Genomic DNA, 18,226 nt, shown 5'->3' on the forward strand with positions numbered 1-18,226 from the left:
CGCAGATCCGGGCAATTTTAGTTCTTGACCTATTTTTTGGGGTTTTCTTCAATTCCTTCGATTCACGGAGTTAGAGTTTGTCTCGGGCTATGATCTTTTAGAGGTTGCCTTTCTACTCGCTTGTGAACTCTTGTGCAAAGTTTCAAGTCATTTGGAGTTGATTTGATCAAGTTATGGCTTGATTTAATTTATCCCAAGAAACTGCTCGTTCATACCGGACGTGTCCGATATCATACCGGACGTGTCCGATATTTCTCACTTTGGAGTTTTGAGCTGAAATTTTGTGGAGATCTTCCCTTGGTGTCTAAAGAGCTATGGTTAAAATTTCATGATTTTTGGACACCGTTTGATGGGGTTTCGGATTTTTCTCTTTTGGTTAGTTTGCTGCTGAAAATCCCGGACGTGTCCGAGATCATACCGGACGTGTCCGAAAATACCGGACGTGTCCGATATAATACCGGACGTGTCCGATATTTGCAGGAGCAGTGCTGTTTTATTTTGGGAGTTTGCTCATTTGGGCCTCGATCTGTGATCCGTTTGCTCTGTGGTGACCCGCTGTGTTCTGAGGGAGCATCCACCTTTCTCTTGGGTCGTGGTCACCAAGTCTTTCGTGTATGGTTTTTGGGGATTGATATTGGGACAGTGGTCGAAGATTTCGAAAGAAATTTGAGGCTCCCATTCACCCCCCCTCTGGTCGCCGTTTCCGGTCCTTCAACCTCTATCGATGCTTTCGGCGTGTATCATGGTCCAGTGTGGACTTCAATTCTTTGACCTTCTTGAAATTTATCCAGGATACATACGTCATTGGCATTGGCTTGCAAGATCATGTTGGCCCAAAAATGAAATGCAACTTTATTATTAGATTTCACACAATTACATTGATAGGTTTTCAGTTTCACTTAAAACCCCTTAGCAACCCATGGCACAACCATCGAAATGCCACAACTAGTTTTGAAGGAATATTTAGAGTTCCCGCAGCAACGCGCGGTGTATTATCTAGTAGCACATATGAATTTTGATCCGGCGTACTCCCTCTGTCAAGAAATAATAGGCATGTTAGACTAAAGAAAAACTCAAATTTTACAAAGTTTGCCCAATAATTAATCAAATTATGAGTAATTATGTGCAAGTCTAGAGCATAAAACATACATCAATAGATTTGTGTAAGTGGCTCTAAGGTGGTATTAATTCTATAAGATTGACTATATACTATAAAGGCTTGTTTGGATGTACTCGTATCCATCTTAATCCACAAGTATTAAAGTGGATTGTGGGTGAAACTTAAACTATTTTCCACCTCAATCCACTCCAATCCACATGGATTGGGATGGATACGAGTGCATTCAAATAAGGCCTAAGAGAAATTATGAGTCAAAGGGCCTGTTTGTTTGGGCCTTTGTGGGAGCTTTTGGATGTTAGCTTTGGGACCTTCAACATCAAAAAGCCAAAAAAAAACTCCTCGAAACCAAAAGCCAGCATCTTGTCAAAGGAAACTTTTAGGCTTTTGGCTCACGGGAGTTTTTGTTTTTTGAAAGGTTGCAAAGCTAGAATCTAAAAGTTAAAAAAAACTAAAACAAGCAGGGCCAAAATCTATTTTGTGGTCGTCTATTATTTTTGGATAAGGGAAAAATTATAGTCACCAAACCAAGACGTCAGCGGTTCTTTCCCCTTCTCTCTTTTCAAGCCACCACGTATTTCTATCTTCTCTCTGGGAAATTTATGAGTGGTCAAATCAGATTTAACCCTGCCATGTGCAACAAAACACTATTCACATCTTTGTCGTGTAGGTCTTAAATTTTCATATATCTAAAAAAAAGAATGCAACTACGTATTGCGTACCAGCAAAAGTAGTTTAAATTTGACTATATTTCTAGTAAATACTATTTATATTTACGGCTTCAAAATAATTTATTATAAAAATTATATTTTGTAATTAATCTAATAATATTTATTTGATATCATAAATATTGATACATTTTTATTTATAATTGATCGAACTTAAGATATAAAACCACGATACTATACTAGAATTGCATTATTTCCTGGACAGAGGCGGTACTCAGTGTTGCATATTGCTCAAGAAATTTCCATGAGTGGTAGAGGGAGCAACGGGTGGTGTGAAAGAAAAGGCGACGAGGGGCAGGGTGTAAGACTTGACGCTATGTACCGGGACTGGCACACCTACAGAGCGCACTGCGAAGCGTAGAGACAGTTCCAAACTCTAAACCATCCAAACACGGGAATTTGGTGCTATCCAATACCAATTTCTAAGCCTCAGTGTCTACATCCAAACACAACCTAAGTAATCTAATTAAACTAACAAAATCAAATTAAACTAAGAAAAACACACGTACCTGTAGCACCGAGCGCCGGCGTCCCTGGAGCACCAGGCGGGGTGGGGCCTGTCAGCCAGGGGAGCCTATCGGCCTTCGGGGAGCCGATATGAATATTGGGCCAATCTGGTCAACTGAAGGGGACCTGTCGGCCATAGGATTGCCGACATGTACCTATCGGCCTCCGGGGAGCCGATATGCTGTTGGGTGCGTGTCCCCCATGAGCGACCTCCTGCTCACGCACAGCCCCGTGCACCGCTCCGTCCCGGTCCTCCTCCACGGCGGCCGCGCCGTCTGCGAGCCCGTCCTCATCGTCGAGTACGTCGACGAGGCCTTCGCCTCCCACGGCGACGTCAGGATCCTGCCGGCCAACCCCTACGCCCGCTCCACCGCGCGCTTCTGGGCCGACTTCATCGCCACCAAGTGATTGAAGCCGCTGTGGCTGTCGATGTGGGCGGACGACGGCGAGGCGCGGGCGCGGTTCGCCGCGGAGACGAAGGCGACCCTGGCGGTGCTGGACGCGAAGCTCCAAGGCCATCGGACGAGGTTCTTTGGCGGCGACGACCTCGGCTTCGTCGACCTCGCCGCCTGCACGCTGGCGCACTGGCTCGGCGTGCTGGAGGAGGTGGCCGGGGTGCGCCTCGTGGCGGACGGCTAGTACCCGGCTCTGCGACGGTGGGCCGAGGAGTACACCTCCCACGAGGTCGTCAGGCGGTCCCTGCCGGACAGGGACCAGCTCGTCGCCTTCTTCGCTGCCAGCCAGGGAGGTACAGGTCCATGGTGAACGCAGCAGTGCAGTAGGCAGGAGTAGTACGTAGCAGCTCCATCACATCACTGTGCGATCATGCATGTCATTATGTGTTCTCTTGTCGTGTCAATAATGTATGTTTAATAATCATTGTTATCGCCGTAATGCAGTTGTAGATCTCTCCCAAACAGAAGCACACTTGCTTTAATTTTTTAGTACCGGTTATTATGCAGAAGTGCAGTTGCCACGGACACCGAAGACAAGGGTAGTTTAAATATTTCTCCTGCTCTCTTTCTCCACGAAACTAAGAAATAAAAAAATATTAGCTGTGGTTTGTTACGGCAAAAAAAACCTCAAATTTGTAATGGTACTGGGCAAATATCGTTCGTTGCGGTGTCCATCAGCATATTATGTATTTTAACAATGTCCTCCAGCAAAATTTTCCAAATTATTTACATTATTTGGCACCATGCATGTTCAGTACCTCTGCACATGTTTTCAAATTTTGCCCTGTTTGGCTCGCTGAAATTCGGCTGCTGCTGCAGATGCTGATTTGTTGTGAGTGAAAATCACTGTTCTTTTAGCTGAAAAGTAGTGTTGATAAGTTCAAGTGAATTTGTCATTGTCAAATATTCTCAATCTTTTGTACTCCGTAGGTTCGTCCTATTGACATTTGTTGCTTTGAGGTAGCAGTGTAAGCGACGATCCTTTCAAGATAATTGGACCTAGCTGGTGTCAATCAATTTGAAAACTCTATCGATGCTTTCGGCGTGTATCATGGTCTAGTGTGGACTTCAATTCTTTGACCTTCTTGAAATTTATCCAGGATACATACGTCATTGGCATTGGCTTGCTAGATCATGTTGGCCCAGAAATAAAATACAACTTTATTATTAGATTTCACACAATTACATTGATAGGTTTTCAGTTTCACTTAAAACCCCTTAGCAACCCATGGCACAACCATCGAAAAGCCACAACCAGTTTTGAAGGAACATTTAGAGTTCCCGCAGCAACGCGCGGTGTATTATCTAGTAGCACATATGAATTTTGATCCGGCGTACTCCCTCTGTCAAGAAATGATAGGCATGTTAGACTAAAGAAAAACTCAAATTTTACAAAGTTTGACCAATAATTAATCAAATTATGACTAATTATGTGCAAGTCTACAGCATAAAACATACATCAATAGATTTGTGTAAGTGGCTCTAAGGTGGTATTGATTCTATAAGATTGACTATATACTATAAAGGCTTGTTTGGATGTACTCGTATCCATCTTAATCCACAAGTATTAAAGTGGATTGTGGGTGAAACTTAAACTATTTTCCATCTCAATCCACTCCAATCCACATGGATTGGGATGGATACGAGTGCATCCAAATAAGGCCTAAGAGAAATTATGGGTCAAAGGACCTGTTTGTTTGGGCCTTTGTGGGAGCTTTTGGATGTTAGCTTTGGGACCTTCAACATCAAAAAGCCAAAAAAACTCCTCGAAACCAAAAGCCAGCATCTTGTCAAAGGGAACTTTTAGGCTTTTGGCTCACGGGAGTTTTTGTTTTTTGAAAGGTTGCAAAGCTAGAATCTAAAAGTTAAAAAAAAAACTAAAACAAGCAGGGCCAAAATCTATTTTGTGGTCGTCTATTATTTTTGGATAAGGGAAAAATTATAGTCACCGAACCAAGACGTGAGCGGTTCTTTCCCCTTCTCTCTTTTCAAGCCACCACGTATTTCTATCTTCTCTCTGGGAAATTTATGAGTGGTCAAATCAGATTTAACCCTGCCATGTGCAACAAAACACTATTCGCATCTTTGTCGTGTAGGTCTTAAATTTTCATATATCTAAAAAAAAGAATGCAACTACGTATTGCGTACCAGCAAAAGTAGTTTAAATTTGACTATATTTCTAGTAAATACTATTTATATTTACGGCTTCAAAATAATTTATTATAAAAATTATATTTTGTAATTAATCTAATAATATTTATTTGATATCATAAATATTGATACATTTTTATTTATAATTGATCGAACTTAAGATATAAAACCACGATACTATACTAGAATTGCATTATTTCTTGGACAGAGGCGGTACTCAGTGTTGCATATTGCTCAAGAAATTTCCATGAGTAGTAGAGGGAGCAACGGGTGGTGTGAAAGAAAAGGCGACGAGAGGCCGGATGTAAGACTTGACGCTCTGTACCGGGACTGGCACACCTACAGAGCGCACTGCGAAGCGTAGAGACAGTTCCAAACTCTAAACCATCAAAACACGGGGATTTGGTGCTATCCAATACCAATTTCTAAGCCTCAGTGTCTACATCCAAACACAACCTAATTAATCTAATTAAACTAACAAAATCAAATTAAACTAACAAAAACACACGTACCTGTAGCACCGAGCGCCGGCGCCCCTGGAGCACCAGGCGGGGTGGGGCAGCCAGGGGAGCCTATCGGCCTTCGGGGAGCCGATATGAATATTGGGCCGATCTGGCCGACTGAAGGGGACCTGTCGGCTATAGGATTGCCGACATGTACCCATCGGCCTCCGGGGAGCCGATATGCTGTTGGGTGCGTCTCCGCCAAGAGCGACCTCCTGCTCACGCACAGCCCCGTGCACCGCTCCGTCCCGGTCCTCCTCCACGGCGGCCGCGCCGTCTGCGAGCCCGTCCTCATCGTCGAGTACGTCGACGAGGCCTTCGCCTCCCACGGCGACGTCAGGATCCTGCCGGCCAACCCCTACGCCCGCTCCACCGCGCGCTTCTGGGCCGACTTCATCGCCACCAAGTGATTGAAGCCGCTGTGGCTGTCGATGTGGGCGGACGACGGCGAGGCGCGGGCGCGGTTCGCCGCGGAGACGAAGGCGACCCTGGCGGTGCTGGACGCGAAGCTCCAAGGCCATCGGACGAGGTTCTTTGGCGGCGACGACCTCGGCTTCGTCGACCTCGCCGCCTGCACGCTGGCGCACTGGCTCGGCGTGCTGGAGGAGGTGGCCGGGGTGCGCCTCGTGGCGGACGGCTAGTACCCGGCTCTGCGACGGTGGGCCGAGGAGTACACCTCCCACGAGGTCGTCAGGCGGTCCCTGCCGGACAGGGACCAGCTCGTCGCCTTCTTCGCTGCCAGCCAGGGAGGTACAGGTCCATGGTGAACGCAGCAGTGCAGTAGGCAGGAGTAGTACGTAGCAGCTCCATCACATCACTGTGCGATCATGCATGTCATTATGTGTTCTCTTGTCGTGTCAATAATGTATGTTTAATAATCATTGTTATCGCCGTAATGCAGTTGTAGATCTCTCCCAAACAGAAGCACACTTGCTTTAATTTTTTAGTACCGGTTATTATGCAGAAGTGCAGTTGCCACGGACACCGAGGACAAGGGTAGTTTAAATATTTCTCCTGCTCTCTTTCTCCACGGAACTAAGAAATAAAAAAATATTAGCTGTGGTTTGTTACGGCAAAAAAAACCTCAAATTTGTAATGGTACTGGGCAAATATCGTTCGTTGCGGTGTCCATCAGCATATTATGTATTTTAACAATGTCCTCCAGCAAAATTTTCCAAATTATTTACATTATTTGGCACCATGCATGTTCAGTACCTCTGCACATGTTTTCAAATTTTGCCCTGTTTGGCTCGCTGAAATTCGGCTGCTGCTGCAGATGCTGATTTGTTGTGAGCGAAAAGCACTGTTTTTTTAGCTGAAAAGTAGTGTTGATAAGTTCAAGTGAATTTGTCATTGTCAAATATTCTCAATCTTTTGTACTCCGTAGGTTCGTCCTATTGACATTTGTTGCTTTGAGGTAGCAGTGTAAGCGACGATCCTTTCAAGATAGTTGGACCTAGCTGGTGTCAATCAATTTGAAAACTCTATCGATGCTTTCGGCGTATATCATGGTCCAGTGTGGACTTCAATTCTTTGACCTTCTTGAAATTTATCCAGGACACATACGTCATTGGCATTGGCTTGCTAGATCATGTTGGCCCAGAAATGAAATACAACTTTATTATTAGATTTCACACAATTACATTGATAGGTTTTCAGTTTCACTTAAAACCCCTTAGCAACCCATGGCACAACCATCGAAAAGCCACAACCAGTTTTGAAGGAACATTTAGAGTTCCCGCAGCAACGCGCGGTGTATTATCTAGTAGCACATATGAATTTTGATCCGGCGTACTCCCTCTGTCAAGAAATGATAGGCATGTTAGACTAAAGAAAAACTCAAATTTTACAAAGTTTGACCAATAATTAATCAAATTATGACTAATTATGTGCAAGTCTACAGCATAAAATATACATCAATAGATTTGTGTAAGTGGCTCTAAGGTGGTATTGATTTTATAAGATTGACTATATACTATAAAGGCTTGTTTGGATGTACTCGTATCCATCTTAATCCACAAATATTAAAGTGGATTGGGGGTGAAACTTAAACTATTTTCCACCTCAATCCAATCCAATCCACATGGATTGGGATGGATACGAGTGCATCCAAATAAGGCCTAAGAGAAATTATGGGTCAAAGGATCTGTTTGTTTGGGCCTTTGTGGGAGCTTTTGGATGTTAGCTTTGGGACCTTCAACATCAAAAAGCTAAAAAAACTCATCGAAACCAAAAGCCAGCATCTTGTCAAAGGGAACTTTTAGGCTTTTGGCTCACGGGAGTTTTTGTTTTTTGAAAGGTTGCAAAGCTAGAATCTAAAAGTTAAAAAAAAAACTAAAACAAGCAGGGCCAAAATCTATTTTGTGGTCGTCTATTATTTTTGGATAAGGAAAAAATTATAGTCACCGAACCAAGACGTCTGCGGTTCTTTCCCCTTCTCTCTTTTCAGGCCACCACGTATTTCTATCTTTTCTCTGGGAAATTTATGAGTGGTCAAATCAGATTTAACCCTGCCATGTGCAACAAAAACACTATTCGCATCTTTGTCGTGTAGGTCTTAAATTTTCATATATCTAAAAAAAAAGAATGCAACTACGTATTGCGTACCAGCAAAAGTAGTTTAAATTTGACTATATTTCTAGTAAATACTATTTATATTTACGGCTTCAAAATAATTTATTATAAAAATTATATTTTGTAATTAATCTAATAATATTTATTTGATATCATAAATATTGATACATTTTTATTTATAATTGATCGAACTTAAGATATAAAACCACGATACTATACTAGAATTGCATTATTTCCTGGACAGAGGCGGTACTCAGTGTTGCATATTGCTCAAGAAATTTCCATGAGTAGTAGAGGGAGCAACGGGTGGTGTGAAAGAAAAGGCGACGAGGGGCAGGATGTAAGACTTGACGCTCTGTACCGGGACTGGCATACCTACAGAGCGCACTGCGAAGCGTAGAGACAGTTCCAAACTCTAAACCATCCAAACACGGGGATTTGGTGCTATCCAATACCAATTCCTAAGCCTCAGTGTCTACATCCAAACACAACCTAAGTAATCTAATTAAACTAACAAAATCAAATTAAACTAACAAAAACACACGTACCTGTAGCACCGAGCGCCGGCGTCCCTGGAGCACCAGGCGGGGTGGGGCCTGTCAGCCGGGGGAGCCTATCGGCCTTCGGGGAGCCGATATGAATATTGGGCCGATCTGGCCGACTGAAGGGACTTGTCGGCCATAGGATTGCCGACATGTTCCTATCGGCGTCCGGGGAGCCGATATGCTGTTGGGTGCGTCTCCGCCAAGAGCGACCTCCTGCTCACGCACAGCCCCGTGCACCGCTCCGTCCCGGTCCTCCTCCACGGCGGCCGCGCCGTCTGCGAGCCCGTCCTCATCGTCGAGTACGTCGACGAGGCCTTCGCCTCCCACGGCGACGTCAGGATCCTGCCGGCCAACCCCTACGCCCGCTCCACCGCGCGCTTCTGGGCCGACTTCATCGCCACCAAGTGATTGAAGCCACTGTGGCTGTCGATGTGGGCGGACGACGGCGAGGCGCGGGCGCGGTTCGCCGCGGAGACGAAGGCGACCCTGGCGGTGCTGGACGCGAAGCTCCAAGGCCATCGGACGAGGTTCTTTGGCGGCGACGACCTCGGCTTCGTCGACCTCGCCGCCTGCACGCTGGCGCACTGGCTCGGCGTGCTGGAGGAGGTGGCCGGGGTGCGCCTCGTGGCGGACGGCTAGTACCCGGCTCTGCGACGGTGGGCCGAGGAGTACACCTCCCACGAGGTCGTCAGGCGGTCCCTGCCGGACAGGGACCAGCTCGTCGCCTTCTTCGCTGCCAGCCAGGGAGGTACAGGTCCATGGTGAACGCAGCAGTGCAGTAGGCAGGAGTAGTACGTAGCAGCTCCATCACATCACTGTGCGATCATGCATGTCATTATGTGTTCTCTTGTCGTGTCAATAATGTATGTTTAATAATCATTGTTATCGCCGTAATGCAGTTGTAGATCTCTCCCAAACAGAAGCACACTTGCTTTAATTTTTTAGTACCGGTTATTATGCAGAAGTGCAGTTGCCACGGACACCGAAGACAAGGGTAGTTTAAATATTTCTCCTGCTCTCTTTCTCCACGAAACTAAGAAATAAAAAAATATTAGCTGTGGTTTGTTACGGCAAAAAAAACCTCAAATTTGTAATGGTACTGGGTAAATATCGTTCGTTACAGTGTCCATCAGCATATTATGTATTTTAACAATGTCCTCCAGCAAAATTTTCCAAATTATTTACATTATTTGGCACCATGCATGTTCAGTACCTCTGCACATGTTTTCAAATTTTGCCCTGTTTGGCTCGCTGAAATTCGGCTGCTGCTGCAGATGCTGATTTGTTGTGAGCGAAAAGTACTGTTCTTTTAGCTGAAAAGTAGTGTTGATAAGTTCAAGTGAATTTGTCATTGTCAAATATTCTCAATCTTTTGTACTCCGTAGGTTCGTCCTATTGACATTTGTTGCTTTGAGGTAGCAGTGTAAGCGACGATCCTTTCAAGATAATTGGACCTAGCTGGTGTCAATCAATTTGAAAACTCTATCGATGCTTTCGGCGTATATCATGGTCCAGTGTGGACTTCAATTCTTTGACCTTCTTGAAATTTATCCAGGACACATACGTCATTGGCATTGGCTTGCTAGATCATGTTGGCCCAGAAATGAAATACAACTTTATTATTAGATTTCACACAATAACATTGATAGGTTTTCAGTTTCACTTAAAACCCCTTAGCAACCCATGGCACAACCATCGAAAAGCCACAACCAGTTTTGAAGGAACATTTAGAGTTCCCGCAGCAACGCGCGGTGTATTATCTAGTAGCACATATGAATTTTGATCCGGCGTACTCCCTCTGTCAAGAAATGATAGGCATGTTAGACTAAAGAAAAACTCAAATTTTACAAAGTTTGACCAATAATTAATCAAATTATGACTAATTATGTGCAAGTCTACAGCATAAAACATACATCAATAGATTTGTGTAAGTGGCTCTAAGGTGGTATTGATTCTATAAGATTGACTATATACTATAAAGGCTTGTTTAGATGTACTCGTATCCATCTTAATCCACAAGAATTAAAGTGGATTGGGGGTGGAACTTAAACTATTTTTCACCTCAATCCAATCCAATCCACATGGATTGGGATGGATACGAGTGCATCCAAATAAGGCCTAAGAGAAATTATGGGTCAAAGGGCCTGTTTGTTTGGACCTTCGTGGGAGCTTTTGGATGTTAGCTTTGGAACCTTCAAGATCAAAAAGCAAAAAAAAAAACTCATCGAAACCAAAAGCCAGCATCTTGTCAAAGGAAACTTTTAGGCTTTTGGCTCACGGGAGTTTTTGTTTTTTGAAAGGTTGCAAAGCTAGAATCTAAAAGTTCAAAAAAAACTAAAACAAGCAGGGACAAAATCTATTTTGTGGTTGTCTATTGTTTCTGGATAAGGGAAAAATTATAGTCACCGAACCAAGACGCCATTGGTTCTTTCCCATTCTCTCTTTTCAAGCCACCACGTATTTCTATCTTCTCTCTGGGAAATTTATGAGTGGTCAAATCAGATTTAACCCTGCCATGTGCAACAAAAACACTATTCGCATCTTTGTCGTGTAGGTCTTAAATTTTCATATATTAAAAAAAGAATGCAACTACGTATTGCGTACCAGCAAAAGTAGTTTAAATTTGACTACATTTCTAGTAAATACTATTTATATTTACGGCTTCAAAATAATTTATTATAAAAATTATATTTTGTAATTAATCTAATAATATTTATTTGATATCATAAATATTGATACATTTTTATTTATAATTGATCGAACTTAAGATATAAAACCACGATACTATACTAGAATTGCATTATTTCCTGGACAGAGGCAGTACTCAGTGTTGCATATTGCTCAAGAAATTTCCATGAGTAGTAGAGGGAGCAACGGGTGGTGTGAAAGAAAAGGCGACGAGGGGCAGGGTGTAAGACTTGACGCTCTTGTCGGTGTTTCGGACCGGGGGGTCCTCAACCAACCAGTAAATGTGAACTGCGTGCCCCTAATCCTGGATGGTGATGCAAAGAGACACAAGGTTTATACTGGTTCAGGCAATCGATGCCCTACGTCCAGTCTGAGAGATCGATCTTGTATTCCTTGCACCGAAGTGCTTGTAGTAGGGGGTTACAAGTTGGGTGAGAGGGGGAGCTGATCCCAGGTCTCAGCGAGGTGTCGTGTGGGCTGCTTGAGACGTTGCTCTCAGGCGGCTGGGATGTGTGCGTGCGTGTGTTACCAGGTGTTCTCCCCCGTCCCCTCTAAGTGGCCCAAATCCTCTCCTTTTATAGTTAAAGGGAGTACAAGGACAGTACATGTGCTGACTATATAGCGTCGTGCCAACAGGGGCGGTGTGTTCGAGCCCTATGGCCGGTTCCTGTGGCGGCATGGTCGTCGGAGTGGTCCGTCCTTGGAGCACCGGAGCGACATGCTGGTCACGTCCGAACCTGTGTGTCATGGGAGCTCCTTGGCTACCTCGGAGCAAGCGCGGCGGCCAGGACACGGATCGCTGTGGGTTGGCGGCGCGTGAGGCCGAGGCTCGGTCAGTGCCGAGGCTGCACCACAGTGGGGGGTCTCGATAGACATGAATCCTGAGGTAGCCGAGACTTTGGTGCACAGTGCTGAGGCCCGGAGAGAGCGGTTAATCCAGGGTGCTAGCTTGGAGGCGGTGATGAACCGAGCCAGGCCATCCATGTCGCGTTGTTTTTGAGGCGGGGATCGTGGGGCACAGTGCAGTGTGGGCGCGGATCGTGGGCACAGCATCAGGATACAGTGACCGGTAATTCCCGCCGTGCCCTGTCTCAGCCGGTATGGGACTGATGCGACCCCATGTCCTGTTGGCCATTCTATGGCGTCGAGCCCTCGTCCGGCTGAGATTGCGGGAGTGGTTGAAGTATTAATGAGACATGACGTGCTGTCGGAGAGACCGATAGAGGCGGGGGCAACGGACTATGGATAAGCTGGCCTCACGCGATACGGAGAATGAGGCCTTGCGCGAGATGAAGAGCGGAGCCTCACGTGAGATGGAGATCGGACTCCTTGCCGAGGCCTTCCGTGGAGAGCCTCGTGTGAGGCAGAGATTGCGTCAGGTCATCGAGACCTCCTGTGCTAGGCTCGAGGCGAGGCGGAGGGCCTAGTGGGCTCAGGCGTGGTAGGTGAGGGGCCCACAACTTACCTTCTAGCTTTGTTTTTTGATGGGACTTAAGTGACCCCTTTGATGTTTGCTCGGGGTACCCCATTCTAAGGTACCTGACAGTAGCCCTCGAGCCTCAGGGGGAGTGCGTGCACTCTCCCTGAGGGTTTGCTGAGGCTTGGTTTACACCTGCTCCCATAGGAATTGGGTTTTGTTTCTTGAGGTTCCGGTGGGTGCGCGCGAGTGCACTCGCCGGGTGTAGCCCCTGAGGCCCTAGAGGAGTGGAGTTACTCCTCCAGGGGCTTTTTCCATTTTTGTGTTTGAGCGAGTAGTTTTTGTCGCATTTGCCAAGTCCATAAGCGCAAGTTCAGGTTGCGGGGGTCTCGGTGAGGCTGCAGGAAAAGCCCTCTAGCCTCCGCACGGAGCGAGAGGTCCGTCAGGGGTCCCCCTGACTTTGGGTATGACCCTCACGCTTCCTTTTTGCTCGAAAGAAGGGGTGGAATGTGCCATGCTACCCTTGATGGGCACGAGCGTGGGCACTTCCGGTGAGTTGTTATCGGGTGAGTTCGAGTGGAGGCCCATACCCCATTCGCTAGGGGACGGCTAGTGGTCCAGAGACGCACTCCAAGAGTACCGGAGGGTTTCTCTAGTGGGTGCTGAGGCCGTTCGCTGGGCCTCGGTGGCTCGGTGCCTCCCTATGGTGGGATCCTATTCGGAGACTTCCCTGCCGGTCTCAGACATGACTTAGGACGCCCTGAGCGATTGTTCGCTTGGGCCTCGGCCATTCGCAGGCTCGTCCCAAGGTCGTCCCTGACTCTGTTGCCCTGGGGCGGCTGTCGAAACCTCTAGAGGCCCAGCCTTCGAACCCCTAGACCGTAACAGGCTCGGTGCCCTTTATCGTATTTGTAATGAAACTTCCATCGTGGACTTAGACCGTTTGTCTTTGTCTTGGGTGCAGGAGGAGCCCTCGAACCTCCGCCAGGAGCAGGAGGGCGGTCATGGGTCCCCTGGCTTTTTCATCCGACCCTCACACATCCTTTTCGTTCGGATGGAGGTTTTATTTGCTGAGCCCATTCTGGTGCGAGCCGGAGCCGCTGGACTCGGCAAGGTTGCAGGAAGAGCCCCTAACCTCTGCACGGAGTGAGAGGGCCATCGGGAGTTCCCCTGGCTTTTTATACACCCCTCACGCGTGAGGGTTTGTTTGCCGAGGCCCCTTTGGGCGCAAGCCCGGGTCATGGGGTCTTGGTTTATCTGCAGGAAGAGCCCCCTAGCCTCTGCACAGGGTGAGAGGGCCATCAGGAGCTCCCCTATCTTTTTGTATGACCCTCACGCTTCCTTTTCGCTCAAAAGGAGGGTTTGTTTTGCCGAGGCCCTTCGAGTGCGAGCCGGGGTCGCTGGGTCTTGGCAAGGTTGCAGGAAGAGCCCCTTAGCCTCTGCACAGAGCGAGAAGGCTGTCAGGGGTTCCCCTAACTTTTTGTACGACCCTCATGCTTCCTTTTCGCTCGGAAGGAGGGGTGGAGTGTGTCTCGCTACCCTCAGTGGGCACGAGCGGTGGCACCTCCGGTGAGCTGTTATCGGGTGAGTCCGAGTGGAGGCTCGTACCCCATTCGCTAGGGGACGGCTAGTGGTCCAGAGACACACTCCAAGAGTACTAGAGGATTTCTCTAGTGGGTGCCGAGGCCGTTTGCTGGGCCTCGGTGGCTCGGTGCCTCCCTACGGTGGGATCCCATTCAGAGACCTTCCTGCCGGTCTCGGACATGACTTTGGGCATTCCAAGTATTTCGCTTGCTTGGGTCTTGGCCCCGTATAGGCTCGCCCGCGGTCGCCCCTGACTTTGTTATCCTAGGGCGGCTGTTGAAACCCCATGGGGCCCAGCCTTCGAACCACTGGACCGTAATAGGCTCGAAGCCTGGTTCCTTCATATGAAAGGAATAGGCCAGGGGGAATATCTTCCCCGTTAGCTCGGCAACGGGTGGCGCGCCTTTTGAGGCGGTTTTCTGGGGAGGCAAAACGACGCCAGCTGCCATAGTGGCCGAGCGTGACATGGTGGATGGGACGTAACAGTTCTCGCATTTAATGAGGAAGATGTGGGCGCGTGGGCCAACGAAATCGGCTCATGGTTAACTGTGCTAGATCGGGGGGAAACCTCCCCGATTTCGTCGCCCGTTCATTTTGCCTCCTCCCTGCATAAATACCCAAAGAGTCTCACCCCTCCTCGTCTTACCTTGCCTGCATTAGCACTGCCTCCATCGAGCCGTCGCTAGAGCAGCGGGTGCCGGGAAGAAGTGGGGAGAAGAGCGAGCCTAGGGAGAAAGCGAGAAAAAAGCAAGAGCGTGGGAGAGAGAGAAAAACTCACCGCCGCACCCGATTCCTCCATCGCACCCATGGCCGGCGACATCGTCGTTGTCGAGGCGGACCCCTGGGATCCGTTGGACGTCACCAAGGAGATGCTTCAGTCGCTTGTCGATGGTGGACTCCTCCGCCCGGTGATAGACCCCACCAGGCCGGAGTGGATTGCTCCGTACGGTGAGCCAGAGCCGAGGCCTCGCGACGGCTACGTCGTGAGCTTCGTCTCTTTTCACGAGCACGGCCTCGGCGTCCCGGCGGATCGGTTCATGCGGGCGCTCCCGCACTACTACGGCGTGGAGCTCCACAACTTCAATCCCAACTCCATCGCTTAGGCGACTATCTTTGTTGCCGTCTGCGAGGGGTATTTGGGGATTGCTCCCCATTGGGAATTGTGGCTCCACTTATTCTGGGCGGGGCATACTACCAAGCCGACGGGTATGTTGGGTACAAGGAAGGCAACGAGGGCCGGCGGCTGCACTCTCCAAGTGCGCCAGGACCGCCTGCACCTCTATATCCTGGCCCAACTCGCGTCATCTAATCGCCGGTGGTACACGAGTTGGTTCTACCTTCTCAACGATGATGGAGGACTTCCCCCCTACACTGGGCAGATTGTAGGGAGTTGCTCAGAGAGATGGAAGTACGACGTCCTAAAGGACGACTAGCCCAAGCTGTAGCCGCTTCTAGAGGGGCTGGCGAGGCTGCGAGGCCACGGTCTCACCGCGGCTATGGTCATGGCCGCCTTCCACCGCTGGAGGGTGCTGCCGCTGATGGCTTGGTGGTGGCGGCTGTTCGAGATGAAGCCGGGTGAGCCCATTGAGGGCACTCGGATGTCCTCCTCTACCCTTTCCGACAAGGAAATTCTTCGTCGGGTGGGGGAGACGGTAGAGGCGAAGCTGAGGGGCGGCAACTTGGCCCCTATCGGCGATGCGGCCATCGCGGGGGTTCCTCTTGCTGGTAAGTCGTGTGCCATTATAGCCTCCGAGCCTCCTCTATCTCCCCCTACCCCTTGTTTCCTTATGCGTGTCCATCGTTCCTGCAGGGGATAAGGGACGTGCGCTCCTCTCCACCGCCCGTTCCTAAGGACGCGAGGCGGCGGGAGATCAACAGCGCGCACGGCGACACGCAGAAAAAGCAGAAAGACGCCAAGGCGGCAAAGCGCACGAAGCAAATCCTCACGCGCGAGGAGCTAGATAAGCGCCGCCGTCAACAACGGAAGGATGGTCTCCCATTGGAGGAATCCCCATCGACATCGCTATCGACGAAGGCCTCAGACAGGGATGACGGGGGCGAGGTGGGGCGAGGTCCCCTGGACCACCTTCCTAACGTAGTGGAGGTGGTGCCCAGGGTGTTGGCAAGCAGCCCGGCACTCCTAGGAGGAGGAGGAGAAACGGGCTCGGGGTCGGCGGTTGCCCGCTCCGGGGCCGTGGCCGACACGCTCGAGGCGCGAGCGTTGGGCAAACGCGCTGTTAGCCCGGTGGGTTCGGCGGCCGTGGTGGAACAAGTGGCGGTGGAGGCGATGCCACCGCCCCCACAGAGGACCGAAGGGGCATCGGGGTCCATTGAGGACCGGCCGGCGACGATGGATACGGAGGCGATGCCTCTATCGCCGCCTCCGCCGTTGCGAATGAGGTTTGCTGTGGTGAAGCGGTTGCCACCCCGTTCAAGGTAAGTGTATTTTTGGTAGGGTCATAGTGCCTTCCGTTCACCTTTTGGTCTCGCGCTGACCCTGTAGGTTACTTTTCCTTCGTTGGAAGCGACCTGCGGACGAGCTTCCCTTGGCGCCCCTTAAGGCACTCAAGGCAAGCCCCAGCTCCTTCGCCCACTGGGTGGTGGAGGCACAAGCCGCCATCCAACGTGGCGTGGCGTCGGCGAGGGCCGACCCGAAGGAGCCGGTCACCCAAGGAGGGGCTACCAAGGCGACCCCTACACAGACGTGGGAGGAAGTGCTCACGCCCCGTGAGGGCGAGGCTCACGAGTCGGATGGGGCCGGCGTGCCCTTGGTGGCCGAGGCCCTTGGGGTCTCTGAGGCTGAGGCGACATAGGCCACAATGCCCAAGACCACCGAGACCACAGTGGCCGCGGTCAGTGTTTCTGTGTTCACCGAGGCCATGATGGCGGAGGCTAGAGCCCCTGAGACTATTGAGGCCATTGTGATGGCGGCAAGGCCATCTGTCCAGGAGGTAGAGATGAAGGCGGCAGAGGCCTCGGTGGCGCCCTTGGTTCAGGGGCCGCTGTTATTGCAAGAGAGCGCCCGGGAGGCTGAGGTCTATCTGATCTCCTCCGACGATACTTCCTAGGTGCGGGAGGTGGTCGATGTCGAGGATGCCGGTGCCGTGGAACAGCCAGCGCCGATCTTGGACGAGGAAAGCTCAGCCCTCGTGCGGGCGCGACCCGAGCCTCGCGGGTGGGATCACCCACGGGTACTGTGGCGGAGCCGGGACAACCCTGAGGGGGAGCCTCTGTTCGCCCTCAAGGACGTAGCTGAGGGCGGGCGCTGGGGCACCTTCGAGCAATACCGCCAGCTGGCGGAGCGGTCGCTACGGACGGCCCTATCCGTGGTGTCCGACGAGCTGCCCGGAGTCACCCAAGTTCGCGTTTTCCTTTCTCGCGCGACGTTGTCTTTTTCTGGTTTTGTTGTAATCAGTGACCCCTGTTCTGCCTCCCCAGGAGCTCGAGACCCGGTCCCTTGGGAAGTCGGTCTTTCTCTGGTGGGAGAGGGGCGTCAGGGACCAGCTTCAGCGGCAGAAGGGCCTTCTTGCCGGCGCCAACGAGCTGCTGTCGGCGTGGAGCACGGAGGTAGAGGACCTCCGCCTTCGTTGTGCCAACGCGAAGGTCGAGGCGGCCATAGCCCAGATGCAGCTCGCCCCTCTGGTGGCATGGGTCAAGGAGTTGGAGGAGGAGCTCCCCCATGTGGTCAGCGATCGGGATGCCTTCAGGGGCCGAGCCGTTGAAGCTACGGCCTCGGCCGTGGCTCTCGCGGGGCAGCTAGGGGTGGAACAGAGGGCGCACCAGCTAATGAAAGGTGCCTTAGATGAGGCCCTTGCTACAGCTGAGGCCTCACGAACCGAGGCTGTGGTTTGGAGGGGGCGGTTGAGGGTGAGTTTTAACCCCCTCATTTTGTTTTCTTTTCCTTATGTTTGCTCCCTGACTCCCTTGTGTGACGTAGAGCTAGGGAGTGAAGCTTCT

The 18,226-nt window shown here is 49.9% G+C and overlaps 3 pseudogenes; all 3 read left to right on the plus strand.

Moving 5' to 3' along the window:
* The first annotated feature begins 2,553 nt into the window (after positions 1–2,553).
* On the plus strand, positions 2,554–3,234 carry LOC136524614 (probable glutathione S-transferase pseudogene; annotated as a pseudogene).
* A 2,295-nt stretch (positions 3,235–5,529) lies between these two features.
* Positions 5,530–6,345, plus strand: LOC136519673 (probable glutathione S-transferase; annotated as a pseudogene).
* A 1,973-nt stretch (positions 6,346–8,318) lies between these two features.
* Positions 8,319–9,462, plus strand: LOC136524615 (probable glutathione S-transferase; annotated as a pseudogene).
* Positions 9,463–18,226: the final 8,764 nt, after the last annotated feature.

This window comes from Miscanthus floridulus, chromosome 18, assembly GCF_019320115.1.
Source record: "Miscanthus floridulus cultivar M001 chromosome 18, ASM1932011v1, whole genome shotgun sequence".
Classification (NCBI taxonomy): Eukaryota; Viridiplantae; Streptophyta; class Magnoliopsida; order Poales; family Poaceae; genus Miscanthus; species Miscanthus floridulus.